The sequence below is a fragment of the Magnolia sinica genome, chromosome 9 (assembly GCF_029962835.1).
Source record: "Magnolia sinica isolate HGM2019 chromosome 9, MsV1, whole genome shotgun sequence".
Classification (NCBI taxonomy): domain Eukaryota; kingdom Viridiplantae; phylum Streptophyta; class Magnoliopsida; order Magnoliales; family Magnoliaceae; genus Magnolia; species Magnolia sinica.
Genome location: NC_080581.1, coordinates 15854292 through 15873493, shown reverse-complemented (window position 1 = coordinate 15873493; position 19202 = coordinate 15854292). Strand labels below are relative to the sequence as shown.

The following is a 19202-nucleotide window of genomic DNA, read 5'->3' as shown; positions in this document are numbered from 1 at the left end:
AGAAAGAAAGATAGAGTATTTTTGTGCCTCAACAAGGCATAAAAGTTATGTGAAGTAAATTGAATTCTTGAATCATACACCAAAAGAAACATTTTCTCAAAAAGAAAACGTGGATATGTATCTAATATGTGTATTACATGCATGTTTGCTTACAACAATTACACTTGGGTGGACATTGCATAGATAAGGTCACTGCTCAAAGAAGTACCAACTAGAATCCAGTGTGTATGTGTCATGATAGACACTCTAGAAAAGTCCACATAGCATGTTGAAATCAAATAATAACATGAGAATTTAGTGCTTTGGTTAGAGCTTACAAAAGAAGCATTAGAATGCTTCAGGGCACTATGGCATTACTAGGTGACACACCCACTAAACAACATCATGTTTTAAAATGCACAAGCCTCAGCATAATGGTTATAGTGATGGTGGCATAATAGTTGGGGTTAGGCCCAAAGAATGGAATTAGGGTTGTTAACAGGCCCGGCCTAGGGTAGATCATGGCCCGGATTTTGAACTGCTTCGGGTTGGGCCGTCGGGCCAACCCTACTCAAAATTCTAATTTTTCAAGGCCAAGCCTGGCCCATTGACACCTCTAAATGGAATTGGAACACCATTGAGTTCAAAGTATTTTAGAACGCATGGGTGTTCTCTTTAATAGTTAGGTCCATCCAATGGTACAATAATACCACACATGGGAATTAACATTACAGAGATGGATCTAACAGAAGTTTCAACAGGCGGCATTCTCCTTAGAGATTTTAATTGAAAAACATCTATGCGTCCAAAGGTGCATTGCTTGCAACTACATAGGGTTAAGTGCCTTTTCAAATCCTCCAGAGGGTTGCGTCAGGGCGACCCTCTCTCTCCTAGCTTAATCATCCTAGGGGCCGAGGCTTTCTCCCGCAGTTACAGGATCATGTTGGAGAGAGGGTGGTGCAAGCCGTTCCAATTATGAAGAGGATGTCCGTTGGCCTCCCACCTCCTCTTCTCTGACGACACCCTCCTTTTCCTAAATGGTAGTAAATCCTCCTTACTTGCATGCGGTTAAGTCCTTCTTAGATCTTTTCGAACGGGATTCAGGCCAAAAGATCAACCTCAGCAAAAGTTGTTGCATCTGTTCCAACAAGCTTTTAGAGGGTCGTGTTAGATCCATCGAACTCCATCTGGGCATTAGTAGATCGGGGGCAGGCGTGAAGTACCTTGGGGTCCCTCTAATTAGAGGTAGACCTAAGGTGGTTGATTTCCAATTCTTAATTGCAAAAGTTAAATCCAGGATCAATGGGTGGAAAGTAAGACATTTATCTCAGGCTGGCCGAGCTACGCTAATCAAACACATCTTGAGTAGTATCCCTCTCCATGTTATGGCAGCTTCAGTAGTCCCGGCCCAGATCCTCTCCAAGTTGGAGACGCTCTTCGCCAGATTCTTTTGGGGCTGTTAGGAGGTTAAACACAAGCTACATTGGATCTCATGGAAGAGGATTTCTAGGCCCGTCTTAGAGGGTGGCCTGGGAATTAGGAGACTCAAGGAGGTTTTGAAAGCCTCCAGGCTTAAATTGGCTTAGGACATGAAGGTTGGGGATCCTATTGGGCCTTGGGTTCTACTGATTAGACCTAAATATCAGTTGGACCTGTCCGGCGAGTGTACTCCCCCTCCCCCCTCTTTCTCCTCTCCTTTATGGGCCAAAATTAGAGTGCTCATCCCCCTCATAAATAACAATGCTCGCTGGCATATCGGTAAGGGTACGAGATGTGTATGGCGAAACAATTGGTCGGGTCTTGGGCCTCTCATTCGGAAAATGACTAGACCGGTTCCTCCCGAACTGCTAAATCTGAAAATTCATGATTTCTTAGGCCTGAATGGATAACTTCCCCCATCGGCGGTCTTCTCCTATCTGGCGCAGGAAGATGTAGATGCCATCTTCCAAGGTGGGTTCACCACTTCGGAGGACGATGACCATTGCTTCTGGCCTCTCGACCCATCAGGTAACTTATCCATCAAATCAGCTTGGGATCTATGCAGACAAAGATCCTCTGATGGGACCTGGCTTGGCCCTTTCAATCACAAAAAATGGCCCCCCAAGATCGCACTGTTTCTCTAGAAATTACTCCTAAGTGCTGTCCTGGTCGACGTTCGCATCCAGGATAAAGGAGTTCCTTTCGTTTCTAGGTGTAATTACTGTGAAGAATCGCCCCACTCAGAATCGATTGATTACCTTTTTCTGTACATTAATTTGGCAAAGGCAGTTTGGACCCACTTTGGTGCCGTTTTTGGGATTGATGTACTCCCAAATCAATTAGCTCTTATCCGACTAAACCAATGGTGATCTGCGATTCCAACTGTGAATGCTTCTCCCTCCTCTTTGCGCTTCATGACAGCTTGCATCTTGTGGGAGATTTGGTTAGCTAGAAATAGAGCTAAGTTCGACCAGAGGGTTGTTCTTGCAACGACATGTATTTTCAAGGTGAAGGGTTGGCTCCATTGGATGTACAATGGATCGGTTAGGCCTGGTGAAAGGAGGTCCTCGACCTTACCCAGGGAACGTGGTGGTGGTGACCCTACTTCTGTCTCGGTCGAGCTAGTCAGATGGAGCACGACTCCCGCAACCTAGGTAAAGCTAAATGTTGACGGGTCCTCTAGAGGTAACCCAGGACTCTCGGGGGGTGGGGGTATCGTCCGGAATAATAAAGGAGCTTTCGTTCTTGCTTTCGGGTCGCCCTATGGTGTTGGGACCAACAATTCAGCAGAACTGAGAGCAGTGCATGACGGTTTGCTGATGTCTTTGAACAGGGGTTTTCCAATATTCAGGTTGAATCTGACTCCACTATTATAGTCGACATGCTTTCCGAAAAAGCTACAATTGCCTGGCAGTTCATTCATTGGGTGAGTAGGACCAGAGCTCTCATGCAGCGTGGTAATGTCCAACTCGCCTATATTTGTCGTGAGACCAATGGCCCAGCAAACGACCTGGCCCGAATGGCTAGTGAGAGCCATACGCCCTTCTTCTTCCTCCGTCTTTGCGATCTTCCTCGTTAGCTTCGGGGCTGCATTGTCCTTAACAAAGCAGGCTTTAGGTATGTCCGAGTGGCCCACAAGGCCTCCCAGCCTAGGCCTCCTTAGATGTTTATTGTGCCTGCTCCTTTGATTGTTCTATTGTATAGCATATGATAGGCGGGCCGCTCCTTTTTGTATTGTCGCCCAACCCGAAATAGTTCAGGTAGCATTTCTTTGGGTTATATATGGATGGCGTCGGTCCATAGGTTTGGGTCGTTCTTTTTCAAAACAAAAAAAAAAAGAAGTGCCAAGTTACAATGAGATTGAGGAGTTCAATAGCCTTTTTTTTTCAAAAAAGGATCTTCATATCATGAGAAAAGATGCACAAAATCTGGACATTCGGGTTTCCCACGGAGTGAAAAAAGGCACCCAGGGACACCTATCATAAATCTTATACAAAATCATATTTCCCTGATCATACCCAGCCCTACCTTATCTAATAGAATCATTCCCTGAATATGAGGAAGGTCAACGGTCTCCCTGTACAGATTATTCCCTTGGATAGAGTTTCCTTCTCGGAACAGACCATCTGTTGGACCGTTCACCTCCCGAATAATGTGAACAAACCAGATGTTACTTGATTTCATAAGGCTAGTTACACGAGCCATCCAGTAGGCCCATCTCCACGAAGGCTTAGACCTGCCCATGAGGGAGTCGATCACTAGCTTATAGTCTGATTCGACCTTCACCAAGCACAACCCATAGCTGAAAGAGAGGAGCATTCCATCTAACACTGCACGAACCTCTGCCATGTTATTAGAACCCAACCCATAACCATTAGAAAAAGTAAAGATGAAGTTACCAAGAGGACCTCTACAAAGACCTCCGCCGTTGGACAAACCTGGGTTTCTTCTGGCCGACCCATCAACATTCAACTTCACCTAGCCTTCTCTTGGTTTAAGCCACTTCACAACCTAAAATCCTCTAGATGAGGTGGGAGGGGAAACTATCCCCAAACCCCTTAACGATAGCCAATCACTCCACGTGGTAGGGGAAGAGTAAGATTCCCCTTTGCATATCCCACATGATGAAGCATGGGGTGATTCCTCTCAGCCTAGCAGTGTACGAATTTATGGGTCTAACCAACCACTAATGCCGCAAAAATTAAGGAATAGAGTTTGACGGGACAAAAACTGAGTCGAAGAGCATACTGAAGTGATCCCAAACCACCATTGCCATCTGCCCGTTAATGAATAGGTGTTCCAAGGATTCTGCTGCAAGTCTGTGGGAGACTCTGTGCGAGTAGCAAACACAACTCGAAGCGAGTGAGATCCCCTTAGACTGGATTCTTTCCTCCACTGGGATAGCCCCTAGCATCAGTCTCTAGATAAATGCTGAGATTTTAGGGGGCATTTTGGAATGCCACACTCACTTAGACCATAACCTACGAGGGCTATTCACTGTATAGAAATCCCATGTAGCTTTCGCCGATAGAGAGCTAGAAGGGACAAGCGGCCAAAAATAGGATTCCTCACATTCTGACGTGCATAAACCTCCTTTGAATATATGGAGAAGCACCTCTTGCAGGAGGAACTCTGGAATTACCGAAGGAGGGAGCAGGCCCTGTTGCCATAGAAAGTCCCTGACTTTAAAAGACCTCAAACTATCCGGAATAGGCTTCATGGTGAGCCATTCTAGCGGCCCCAAACCTATCCAAATTTCTGTCCACAGGTTGAGATTCCCTGATCCAATCAGCTACTGAGCATTGGCCTTAATAAGAGGAAGCAAGGCCTAGATGCTCTTTCAGAGAAAGGAAGCAGAGTACGTAGATTTTGCTGGGTGGGAGGCCCTATACTTGGCCCTCATGAAAGAAGCCCAAAGGCTATTGTTATTGCAAAATCCAACAGACTAGCCCATTTTCATATGAAGAGCTTTCATAACATCTTTGAGCCTTTTAATTCCCAGACCTCCTTCCATTTTGGGAGCGGCAACTGATTGCCATTTTACCCAGTGAAGTTTCGATTTACCATTGGCCCAGCCAGAGTTCAATAGCTTGATAAAGAATGTAGATCAAGTAATAGCTTGATACAGAATGTAGATCATTACTTGGTGATGATCGAAAGGTAAGGGTTTGAAACATGCTTAGCAGACTATGAAGATGAGGCAAGTAGTGCACTTTGTTAAACTATTAATAGAATCCTAGAAGGCCATTTTGTCCAAAAGGAAGTTGGGATAATGTTCATTATTGAAACCATGGTGAGCTAAAGTGAGAAATGATACAATATTCATCAAGGGATTTATCACCTCCTGCATGTGAGGAAGAGTATTGGTTGTGGTTTAGAATCGAAGGGACCTTCACCTTGGCATGGACACATTACTCTTGGTTTGCTATGGAAGAGGTCCCTTTTTCTCAATGAGAGAGGAAAGACTTACCTTGGCAGGGACACATTACTCTTGGTTTACCTTTACATTGACAACATCACACACTTTGAATATCACAAGGAAAGACTCATCTTCTATATAGAAGAGGAAATGACTTGGATTTGCATAGCGGGTATGTTGTGGAAAGGGGGAGCAAGAGATCACGATCTCCTTCCTCTATGATAAACCTCGAATCCGCGAGGAAGCCTTAAATCCATAAGGTAAAAAAACCTCTAAAAGATAAAATGTTATTAAGATTAATGAATGTCGTCTCTTTATAATGCAATTGACATGGATCATACAACCTTAAAGTCATGATTTTCTCTAAAGAGTTAACTTTCCTAAAACTTTCCATCGACACCAATATAACCTTATTTTGGAAACCCATCCATGGACCAATTGTCTTTGGCATTGGTCATGACAAAGAGCTCACCGAAAACTTTCCATCGACACCAATATGCATAATTCCAATAAACAGTTGTCAAGTTATGGTCGTCAGAAGCTATAACTCATGTTATGCTAATGTTTTTGCTCTGCCAAAAGCCATACAGCTTATTCTCTTGATCTTGGTGCTCCATATGATTGCCCTTGTCTTGTCTTACATTAGCCACTCCACTTGAAAAATATCCATACTTGATGTCAGAATGATAGTAGCACTTTGTAATGATTTGGCTTTTTTAGCATGTCTTGTTTGACTTTGGTGCACTTCTAGAGGAATCAATTCATATGTGTCTCCATCAAGCAAGCTGACTATGGATTCCTCAAGAGGCACTCTTTAATCTGCATAGGTTCATTCTTCTCATTCATCATGTTGATAATCTCTTTTTTCTTCGATATCTGCTTTCCCAAAAAGCATCTAGGTCTGTAAGCACCCCCAAATGATTGTGGCCAGTGTATTGTCATGGTTACTTCACCATAAACATTTTTTTCCCAACAGTTACTTCACCATAAACTGATTGACCGCAGGTCCATTCAATAGTTGTGGGTCGTTCGTTGCATTGGTCTACTAAGCATTCCATGGCCTCAGTTAACCAGGCAATCACCAATTGCATCTTCCTCTGAAAGACCTCGAACTTCGATATCTACTTTTCCAAAAGGCATCTAGGTCCCTAAGCTCCTCCAAATGATTGTGGCCAATATACTGGCATGGTTACTTCACCATAAACTGATTGACTGTAAGTCCATTCAATAGTTGTGGGTCGTTCATCATGTTGGCTTAGTAAGCATTCCATGGCCTCAGTTAACCAAGCAATCACTAATTACATCTTCCTTTAAAAGACCTCAAACATCTCCAAAATCAATATTCGATTCCTCGAAGCACCATCCATATGATTATTGTCACTGACCTACTATTGGAAACCATTGATCCAAGGAAAGACTGCACTTAGATACCACCTTGTGTAACATGTGTCTAGTGGAAAGGGTAAGGAAGAGATCGCCAACTTCTTCCTATATGACAAACCCCAACATAATAATCTTACTCAAAATAGTAAGTAATTTCTAAATTGAGTTAAAACTCTTTTAGATGACTCAAACAATATATAAAAATATAATTGGACTTCTTCAAACCGTAAAATACTCTAGAAGAATACTTTAAACATAATAAAACCCGTAACTTATTAAAAGTAGTAAATATTAAATTTAACCTCAAAATTAACTCCCAAAACAACCTTATTTTAGAAAACCATTCAGGGGCTAAAAGGAAATTGACCATGATGCAGAGCTCACTGATAACTTACCAATGACATATAAAATATGCAATTCTGATAAATAGTTGCAAAGTTATGGCCCTCAAAAGCTATAATGCGTATTTTGTCATTTTTCCCCATCTTAAGCCATATGGAAAATTTCCCATGATGTTAGCCCCCCATAGGATGGCTCTTAACATGTTCTACATCATGGATCCATTGGAATCCCCTTAACTCCAATTAAGGATAGATGTAGAAGAGTACTTTTGCTGAAGTAGAAGGCGAAAAAGGGAGAGGGTGCACATGTTGAAAAGAATGTGTTGGAGCTTAGGAAAAATGATATCTTGTCATGGAAAAAACAATGCCTATCAAAGAGAGAGTTCTTTAAACACACAATTTGCTCCCATGTGCATTTAAAAGGCTCTTTCAAGAGCTTGACGTCACGACATGGAGTCTCTTGCAAGGACTTAGCCATTTAGGCTCATTTTGTACATAAGAGGCTAATATGTAGTATGTAGAGTGATATAAAGTAATCTAGAGTGAGTTTACAGTGGTTAAATTTTGTAGGGATCTTTGGAAGGTTTTGAAGTTTAATAAGTTTTGGTATCTAGTATTTTATTGAAGAATCTAGAACAATTTTAAAGGATTCCTTATCATTGGATGAATGTCACTTGGCAAAATCCCTACCCTGAAATGTAAAGGGAAAAATCTTCTTGGGCCTATACATAAGGGAATCATTTAGGGCTCCACTGCTCTAAGTTGTAATATTCTTTACTTTGTGCAATACATAAGGGAAAGATAATTTTATTGAATAATGGGGCTATATAAGGGGATCTTACATTCGAGCAAACCCAAGACACAAAGGACCCTTAGGCTCGCTTATCTTATAATGCATAAATGATGTAGAGTGGGTCGCGAACAGTTTCATGGCCAAGATGGATCAGAAAAGGCCCGGTTAACGACAGAAGTAATCCAGACTGTCGGACCTTAGATCGGGCATATCCCACAATTCGAAATGAGTTATCGGGTGTAAAATATATGATTTTGGGGTAGAACGAGCTACTTTAGCCAACCAACCCTGCTACGTCGGGTTTCGCAAGTCGGATTTTTGAAATACCCCCGGATCGATAATCGTTTCCCTATTTTAATTCTGTTTTTACTATAAATAGTAAGTTTTAGTTTCATTATAACTCTTCATCCATCGGGCTCTAGGAGTTGCGCCCAACATGAAAAGAGCTTAGAATAATTAGGAGAACGATTTGGTGAAGCCAAATAGGACACTTATTATTTTTGGTCGAAAACATTGCATGCCAGTAGACATCTGTTGAGGGTCAAATATTGCATATTGGACCCCATTTATTACTTGGTTTTATGAATATGATAATGCTTAATGTTCTATTTTAATCATGTTTGTGTTGCAAGGTGAATTTAAGAGTTTGGATTGAAAATGATGCTAAAAGCATGGATTTAACACTCAAGAATCACCAAAGCTAAGGATGAATCTTATGGGACCAAGAATGAAGAATTCACATGCCAAAGATCAAAGAAAACCAAGTGAGGAATGAAGAGCATTGAAGACTTGAAGTGAAGAAAAGCAACCCTAAAAATCAACATCCTTTGACTAGTCTAAGCCTATTCTCGACCAGTCGAAGGATCCTGTTCCTCGACTCGAACTCCAGCGACAAAATTCTCAAAAACCCCGTCATCCTCGACCAGTCGAAGTTATGCTGACAGCACACGAATTACGAAAATTTGAAGTGGTTTTCAGATTTTGCCAACTCGGTGCGAAAGTTGGAGTTTCAAAACTATAAATAGGGGTCACAGGGTATTCCTAGGCATCTTCTAAGGTTTAAGGAGTGGAGTAAGAGGGTGGAGAAGTCGTCGACAAGAGTTTTTCTTCCTCTTCCTTAGTTTTTTTTATGCTTTTCTTAAGAGATTTTAGTTCAATCATGTCTATGGTTGGCTAAACCTCTTAGCTAAGGCTAACGAGTGAAGCTTGTAGCATGATAGGATATTTTCTATTCCTTTTATTCATGTTTAAGTTGAACTATTTTTTATTCTAGTTTGATATTTAAGAAATACTTTCAGTTTTTAATGGTTTGTTGTGACTCAAATTACAATAGATCTGCGATAACTTGAAATATCTTCTTTTCCTGAATTGAGATTGTGAAATTGGGTAATCCTATTGTTCACCATCGTCCCTTGGGCATGGTAGGATGATGGAATCCTTCCTAACCTTCACAATTCTCTTATAATTAGTTGTGAGATTAGTAAATCCTATTGTTTGCCTTGTCTCCTAGGCATGGTTACGTGATGGAATTACTTCCAAATTCTCACAACTCTCATCCATTGATGATTAGATCCATGAGAAGTTCAGAGATCTGACAAATCTCTTCTTACCAATTGGATAGGATAGGATTTTGATTCCAGTTGTGTCCTTCAATCATGCAAGGTAGCTTCTCAATTGCTACAAGTGGATCCTTGGCACCCCAGTTCCCACCTTTAATTTCAATAGTTTTAATCACTTTAATCACAATTACTCTCTCAATTAATTCAGATTTAGATTCACATCTTCTTCTAGTTCTAGTTCTAGTTACTTTAAAAAACGTACGAGATTAATCCCTGTGGATTCGACCTCAGTCTCACCGAGATTATTACTACATCGCGACCCTACACTTGGGGTTGTGAACAAGTTTTTGGCGCTATTGCCAGGGATTAACGGTTGCATTTTTCTAAGATTTGCTAGTTTTGGAATTAGGTTGATATTAGGGTTTTTCCACTTTCTATTTTTAGGTTAGAATTTTTCTGAATTATCTTAGAAACTAACTTAGCTTTCTAATTCTAGGTTTAGAAATTTTCTTTTTCTATTTTTAGAAACTACTTTCTAATTTTAGGTTTAGAAATTTTCCTAATTTAATTTTAAAAACTAACTTTTCCTCTTTTTAGAAACTTTCTATTTTCAGAATTTTAGAAACTAACTCATCTTTCTATTTTTGTTTTTTGAAACTTTCTAATTTCGGAAATTTTGTTTTAAAAACTGACTTGTTTTGTTTTATTTTGTAGGATCTTAATTTAAGAATTCTAATTTGGTAACTTCTTTCTAATTCCCTCTCTCTTTCTATTTCTAGATTTCTATTTCCCTTCTTTCTTTTAGGTTTAGCTTAGAATATGAAATTAAGGGCTGAGAGTGTTTTATGCCCAAGTGGGTCTGTGACAACACTCGATGTCTTTTGAGTGAAGGAGGATTAGTTGAGGGGTTATCTATCTATCACAGGGTTGGACACCACTTGAGATCCTCAGAGTTAATTGAGGTTATGGTTGCCAATCAACCGATGAATCAGCTGCAACCTCGAGTTGTGAAAGTCCAGGATGAGATGAGGTGCACCATGCACCCCTACCTCGTACTTTATGAGATTACTTACAACCAGCGGGGTTGAGCACCCCTCATTGTATGATTTTTTCAGGAAACACAGGAAACATGGATATCAAGCTTGGAGTGATCCAATCCTTCCAAAGTGCCTTGGACTTGAATCTGAAAGTCCATACTTACATTTGTAAGAATTTGACGAGGTGATAGCCACTTTATCCTTTCCTAACGTGTCTGAGGACACAGTCAGGCTGAAACTCTTTCCTTTCTCCTTGAAAGAGAAAGTTAAGACGTGGTTGTACTCACTAAGTTCCCGATCTATTGGCATATGGAATGACATGATGAAGGAGTTCATAAAAAAGTTCTTTCCATAGCATAAGACGAACACCATCCAAAAGTCGATCATGAACTTCGCCCAAAAGGAAGATGAAACATTCTTTTAATGTTGGGAGCGATTCAAGGATCTCGTCAGTTCATGCCCACAACATGGTTTTGAAATGTAGTGCATAACAACTTTCTTCCATGATGGACTGACATCTTCCATTCTCCAATTTGTCGAGACGATGTGCAATGGGGAATTCATGAACAAGAATGTCGATGAGGTGTGGGATTACTTTGACAAACTCACTAAAACTGCACAATTATGGGACATCACACCAAAACCTAGCACCACATCTAATCCTACTCAAGCAAGTCAGAGAGGTGGGATATAGTTGTTGAAAGAGGATGATGATATAAATGCTAAAGTGGCTAGTCTCGCAAGGAAGGTTAAGGCCATGGAACTTAAGAAGGATAAGGTTAAGGAAGTTGTTTGTGGTATCTGTGCTTACAACATACATACAACTAAAAATTGCCCAACGATACCTTCTTTTCAAGAGGCACTGAACGAGCAATCGAATACCGTAAACAACTACCAAAGACCTTTCAGTGGACCCATCTCTAACACATACAATCCTAGTTAGAGAAATCATCCGAATTTTAGTTGGAGGAATGGACAAATTGCTACTCCTCAAGGAATCCCTAACCAATTGTTGAATCAAGGGAAACCTCAAGAGGATCCGGTTTGAAAACGTATTCAAAACCAAGCGCTTATCACTTAGAGTATATTGCAAACCCTTCAAGACCTTTCAAAGGGCATACAAGGGCGTGAGACAAAAAATTCAATTGGGGAAAAAGGGATTCTTCTAGCCCAACCTTTCCCCAATCCTAAACCGCAATACGAAATAAGTGATCCAAGCTCTTCAAATCAAATGGAGAAAGCTAAGTCTATCACCACTCTTAGGAGTGGGAAGATAATTGACAAATCTATTCTAGTAAGGGCTGAAAAGTCTAAGGACCTGGAAGTAGATGAAACTGATAGACCTATCAACACTCCACAAGAGTTAGAACCGAAACTTCAAGGCAAGCTGATTACACCATTCTCCAACGGTTGATTGCACCAAAACCTCTCTCTAACTCTCAGGACATTCTAGAGGTGTTGAAACAAGTGAAGGTCAATATTCATCTACTTGATGCCGTAAAAAAAATACCTTCATATGCCAAATTTCTGAAAGACTTATGTACGACCAAAAGACGACAAAATATTCAAAAGAAAATCTTTTTAACTAGAAAAGTGGGTGCCATCCTAAAGTAAGATGTGCCACAAAAGTACAAAGATCCCGGTAGCCCAACCGTTGCTTGTATAATTGGGAACTACTGAATTGAGCACACACTTCTTGACTTAGGAGCGAGTGTAAATCTGATTCCTTACTCGGTCTATGAACAACTAGGTTTGGGTGAATTAAAATCCACTCGAACCACATTACAACTTGTTGATCGCTCAGTTCGTGTACTGAGAGGGATAATTGAGGATGTGTTGGTCCATGTTGACAAATTCTACTACCCGATAGATTTTATCGTCCTAGATACTCAACCTATCGTAGACATGAGCACTCAAATCCTAGTCATTCTTGGTCGCCCATTCCTTACTAAATTAAACGCAATCATTAATTGTAGGAATAAAGTTGTGAGTTTGTCTTTTGGAAATATAACATTGGAGTTGAATATCTTTTTCAATATAGGCAAACATTTAGAGGAAGATGATGATTTTCATGACATTAACATGATTGACTCTTTTGTGAAAGATAGAACACTTCTGACCTTATCCTCTGACCCTCTAGAGACATGATCGGCCCACTCCCATGATTTTGATGATGACATGATTAGGGAGATGGGGACCATGCTGGATACCATGCCGGTACTTGAAGTTAATCAGTGGAGGCCACAATTTGAAGAATTGCCCTAAACTGATGTAGTGTCTCTACTGTCTAACCTCAGGTCAACGAAGCTTGACCTAAAACCTTTGCCCTCTAATTTAAAATATGTCTATTTAGGTCAAGATGAAACATTCCCAGTGGTGATTTCTTCTCACCTTGAGCAAAAACAGGAGAGTGTGCTTATCTCTACTCTCATTGAGCACAAAGGAACCCTTGGATGGTCGATTGTGAACCTCAAGGGAATTGACCTTTTGATTTGTACTCACCGCATTCATCTTGAGTATAATGCGAAGACCTCACGACAACCACAACATATACTAAATCCAAACATGAATGAAGTGGTTAAAGCCGAGGTTCTTAAGTTATTGGATGTAGGTATCATATACCCAATATCCGATAGCCGATGAGTGAGTCCAACTCAGGTTGTTCCCAAGAAGTCTAGAATCACCATTGTAACCAATGCTAATAATGAACTTGTTCCAACTCGGATCACTACTAGTTGGAGAATGTGCATTGACTATAGGAAGTTGAATACCATCATGAGGAAGGACCACTTTCCTTTGCCCTATTGACCAAATTTTGGAAAGGCTAGCTGGTCATCCCTATTACTGTTTCCTTGATGGATATTCGGGCTACAATCAAATCGAGATAGCCCTTGAAGATCAGGAAAAGACCACATTTACATGTCCTTATGACACCTTTGCTTACCGAAGGATGTCATTCGGGCTATGTAATGCCCCCGCCACTTTTCAGCGATGCATGTTGAGCATTTTTTTTGACATGGTGGGGGCAATATTTAAAGGTCTTCATGAACAACTTCTCAATTTTTGGTCCATCCAAACACCACAATTGGGTCCCACACACTAACTAGTTGGATGTCAACTAGTTGTGTGTTCCCTACTTCACTCCCCCACCTTTTAGTGTTAAAACTCAAAACTTCCCTCACCAACATTGTATTCCTCCTTTATTGACTCGTATCTACCGCCATCATAAACCTACACCACTGATGGTGGCTATAATGCCAATATTTCCTTTTTGTGACCATTACAACAGCAATACTTATATATATAAATGCTACAAGACTAGTTGTATCTCAAACCAGTTGTGTGTGAGGCCCACGTGGTGTTTGTATAACATTTAACATATCTAGTATGTAGTCCCACCATGAAAATGGGATGCCCCAAAAATCAGGTCAATCCAACTATCGGGTGGGGCACACCATAGAAAACAATGAACAATAACCCAAAAAACTCCACATTCAATTGAGTCCAATTAAAGTTAATTTATGGGTGGTTGTTCATTGTTTTCTATGGCGCGCCCCACCTAATAGTCAGATTGACTTGACTCTTGGGGCATCCCATTTTCCTTGTGAGGTACAATGGTAAAAATGTAGGACAACATACAAACACCATGATTAGCTCCCACACACTAACTAGTTAGCTGTACAACTAGTGTGTGGCATCTATTCGCTCATGTGTGTACTTACACACACATATAGAATTACAACAAGAAAAATAAAGTTTATATGCATCGTAGAGGATGGGTGTAGTTGTAAATCCCAAAAGGAGAGACCTTAAAACATGGGTGGTGTGTGATGCCTCAAATTTTAGACGTCTCTGCGACATGGAACACAATCAAACATCCATATGTTGGGACACAACTAGATGTCCAACTCTCATCTGTAAGACATCTGTCAAATATCCAGACGGTGCAAATGGCAGGCCTTATTGTGATGATTCCCTAGAGTCAAAAGCAGGTTGGACCATCAAGTGGGACTCAACAAAAAAAAATGCCAATCAAAAACTCATTTGGCCCACATCAAATGGATAAGTTTCTATGGGATGCCTAATAAGAAAAATTTTCCACATTGGTAATCACCATGTGTATACACCATGCAATCCAGATCTGCCCCACTAGAATGAATTGGAACCCTAAAATCAGGCCATTCCAAAACTCTTGTTAGATACACGTCTTGAGGTTTTAGTGGCCCAACTAAGTTCTGATCATCCTAATTCTTGGGCGGCAAGGAGACCCTGAGGGGGCAACATACATGATGGTTGGATTGGATGTTATAAGTTCATCAGCGGGGCCCACATAATTATGGTGTAGATCACGCTCAACGAACAAAGCATTATAGTGGATCTAGCCTTATGATGGACATACCTCACCATGGCCCATGGGCTTTATTGTCGTCTAGGAATTGCACTTTGAAACACTTCAAAAGTACACATGGCAAAGACTGTCATGTTTAAAGATCCATATGTGGATAGTCTTTCATTTAAAAAGCTACATTTAACTATCCTTACCACCTTTCCATTACTTATTAGCCATTCTCCCCTAATGATTGAAACATAGCCAACAAGCAGGATCACTGACAAATGTACTTCTAATGCCGATGCGGGATAGGGACTGGATTGGGCATCACTCATAAGCAGTGGGAGGGATTGGGGTGAGAGGAAAGGCATACAAGTTGTGGATGTTTCAAAGACATCAATACGAACATGTGAGAGGTGGGAAATGATGGTGTCCCTAGACGAGTGGAACGCCCTTTCGACCCAAGATTTCGTGGATTCCTGCTCCCTCTGGACAGCCGGGCCTAGATGGGTTGCTCTCTCACTCAAGCAGTGGCTCTCCACCACCACCCAGATTGAGAAAAACTTCCCCTTAACCGACAAGTACCTCAAGCCGTGAAGGTCAACCCCCTGTTTGGGCTTGATCCGAACTCTGGTGAACGCCTGGAATGTCTCTCACAATGTTGCGTTGTCAATCTCCACTACCTCTCTAAAAGTACTAGCTAGGGCTTCAATCGCTGAGGGCAACCATGCATGGGCTGGAATCCCCAATAGTCGAATCCAGATCCCTTGATACAGGGGAGTAGATTTGAGCGACCAGGTAGCCACCTCTACTAGCCCCATCTCTGAGTGCAGAGGGGTGGAAGTTGCGAATGCAGCCATCTACTGCCTGGATTGGAATCAAATAAGGAAATGATTGGGGCCAACCTTGGTGAAATTGACCTACAGGGAGGAGAAGGTGGATTTGCCGAATGCATTAATTAAATACAAGATCGAGGTGGATACCTTAGATGTAGTGGCAATGAGGGCTTAAGAAAGCCCAACCTCCAAATGCTCCACTTCCCCTCTATTGGCTACCACCGTGAATGAGTCTGCTGCACAACTCTCGACTGGTGCCGAGGGATTGCCTGGTCGAATGGGAGATTGAATCTGAGCCCTTACCGGGAGGGTTTCTGCGCCAGCTTGGGGCTTCTAAGGGGCTAGACGGGTCTTCTCAGTTCTAGGGTAGTCCGACTAGTTCTTAGCATTGGCAATAGGGATAATCCTACTGTTGACTCTCCTCTCATTTAGGCATTCGGCTACATTGAAGGCATCCTGTTCATACCGAAATCAAACAAATGCGAAGCCCCAGGGCTTAAATCTGGTGTGATCCTTGTGGAGGAAAACATCCAGCAACCTCTTGAATCTGCTGAAAATGGGGTAGAGGTCTTCTTCCATAGTGTCGAAGGTGAGATTGGTTACAAAGAGGCTAAAACAGTGCGAAGAGGTTTTCCGCAGTGGAACCCTCTCCCAAGGTCGTTCTTCCTCTTGCCCGTTCTCCATTTGTCCTGAATCCCACTTGTATATACCAATGGCTTTCCTAATATGCCTAAGTTCATACACATACATGCTTTACATGCTTTAACATAAAATACAAGCCCTTTAACAGTAATAATAATGAGTAGTATAAAGATCAATAGTGTAGATTAAATCATTGTTGGACTCTTTAGGAGAAAATATCATAAGAGGAACAAACCAAATGCACTCATCTTTTATTTTGACTATAACAGCACGCAAAAGAATACAAGCAAACTACAACTCAAAAAAGGAGAAAAGATTAACAAAATTTACTTCTTTAACAAATTAAAGAAGCCCAACCAACAAAATTCCATTTAATCTCCCTGATAACGTTTTAGATAGAAAAACTTCTATTATGAAATGCCCTTCTAGTATGATGTCAACAAATAACCTAAATGATTCCCAACATGAGCAACCTCCACAACACTTTGCATATTTTCCCAACTCCACCTTGATGCTAAGCCCATATCAACTCCACAATTAACCTTGGCATTACCCAATAAAATGCCCTTATCTTATGTAAAGGCATGTGTAAATTGCTTCGAGTGTCATAAGAAAATCCCTTGCAATAGATACTAGGGGGTTATACATACCTTGTACCTAGAAATGCATTCTTTTCTAGAACATCAGACAACCAATGTTAAGGCTCAAATATTGCATATTAGACCCCAATTATTACTTGATTTTATGAACATGATAATGTTTAAATGTTCTATTTTAATCATGTTTTTATTGCAAGGTGAATTTAAGAGCTTGGACTGAAAAGGGTACTAAAAGCATGGATTTAACACTCAGAAATCACCAAGGTAAGGGACAGATCCTAGGAGACCGAGATCAAAGAGTTTACACGCTAAAGATCTGAGAAATTAAGCAATTGAAGTCCAAGAGGCCTGAAAGTCATCCTGAATGCAAGATCACAGGGTTCACACCCTCCGTTTGGCTCGAAACTTTATATCTAGCCTAAGGACCCTAAATTAATGGTACACGTCGAATTTTAGCCCTTGAATCCTTATAGAAGTGGCTCAAGGGACAGATCATCCCATAAATCATTAATGTGGGGCCCACCTGATCTTTGGATATGCTTCAAGTTTGGTCTCAACCCCTTAAATGAGATGGAAAAATGGATGGACGGAGTGGATTTCTCACATGCATCACAGTGGACCCCACATGTACATGCGGGAGTGCACAAGTGGTGACTCCGGCACCTCACTGAACAGTCACCCAGTCAAAGCTGGGCTGACCCGACTTCTTTCACAAAATCGTTCAGCGGACGAGCATCCTTCGCCGGATGTGTGTTGTGGGCCACCATCAGGGCTCATATGTTAGATCGGAACCGTCCATTGCATCCAGAGGGGGGCACGACCCTAGCCATGGAGTCTTTTTGGTCCCATGCACATGTACACACATGGATCAACGGAAAACGCAGGATGAATGGCGAGGTGATTTGATATAGTGGACCGCACCAAAACTCAACCAAAACCACTCCTTTTCGACTGAAATTTTGCCAAGAATCCAATGAATGGGGTGGATTTCATTGAAAACATCACTATGGGGCCCACCGAGCATCTCAGCGTAGTACGTGCGTAAGAAACACATCCGGACGTGCCTAGCTTTTTCGGGCAGTTGTGGGCCACTGTCCGTGATCGGACCTGCCATCTGAACCACCTAGAGGGAGTGCAAGACGTGTCTGACCTTCACCATGAAGTCGGAATGCCCATTATAGTTGGGGTTTTCCCTAAAAACCCGGTCAAACGCAGCTTGTTGCATTTCACGACTGCGCAGTACTTCGGTTCGCACAGTTGCTGCATAAGCTGCAGCCACCGACTCCACTCAACCAACTTCATTCCATTGCCCCTTGTCCTTATAAAAGGAGAAGAATGTGAGAGGGAGAGACATCTTTGGAGACGTGGGAGAGAAGAGAAGAGAGAGAGAGTGAGAGTGAGAGCTGCTGGCTAGGGAGTTTTTCTCCCTCCTTAGTTTTTCTTCTTTTCCTTTTATGCTTTCTTTTAAGAGATTTAGCATGATCATGTCTTGTTAAACCTCTTAGCTAGGGCTAAGAGGTGAATCTTGTAGCGTGATGGGGAGTTTTCTACGGTTTTGATTCATGTTTATGAACTCTCTTTGATTATAGTTTGATTATATGGAATATTTTTAATCTTTAATGGTTTATTGTGACTTAAATTACAATGGATTTGCGATGGCTCTGAGCATGTTCTGTTCATTATAGGGATTATGAACGTGGGAGCCCTATTGTTCACCATCATCTCATGGGCATGGTTGGATGATGGAAACCTTCCTAACGTTCATAACTCCCTTAGATTGGATGTAGATTAGCTAAATTTTGTTGTTTACTTTGTCTCATGGGCATGGTTTTGTGATGAATCAATTCTAATTCTCATACCTCTCATCTCTTGAAAACTGGATCGAAGGAAGTTCAGACATGAATTTTAATGAATTATCTTCCAACTTGATGAAGATGGGACTCTAAATCCAGTTATGTTTATGAATCAAGCATAGATCCCCCTGATCTCTACAAGTGGATCCTTGCAATCCCTAGTTTCCCACTTTTGAATTCTACAAGTTTTAGTTTAATATTTCACCATTATTCTCTTATATTTTCCTAGTTTAGATTACATCTTCTCCTAGTTCTAGTTCGAGTTACTTTCAGATTACGTACAAGGTTTAGTCCCTATGGATTCGACCTTGGTCTTACTGAGATTATTACTATATCGCAACCCTATACTTGGGGTGTGAACAACCAACATATAATAAATCATCTAACCTCAATACTTGACAAAAGAAAGCCAAAGGTGACCCATGAGAGCCACGATTCTAATACTATACATG

The 19202-nt window shown here is 41.3% G+C and overlaps 1 non-coding gene across 1 annotated transcript; it reads right to left on the bottom strand.

Annotated features, from left to right (window-relative positions):
• Positions 1–10857: 10857 nt before the first annotated feature.
• Positions 10858–10964, bottom strand: LOC131257133 (small nucleolar RNA R71). Its single transcript, XR_009177149.1, has one exon. It is a non-coding gene; the product is annotated as a small nucleolar RNA R71 (small nucleolar RNA).
• Between the last annotated feature and the right edge of the window lie 8238 nt (positions 10965–19202).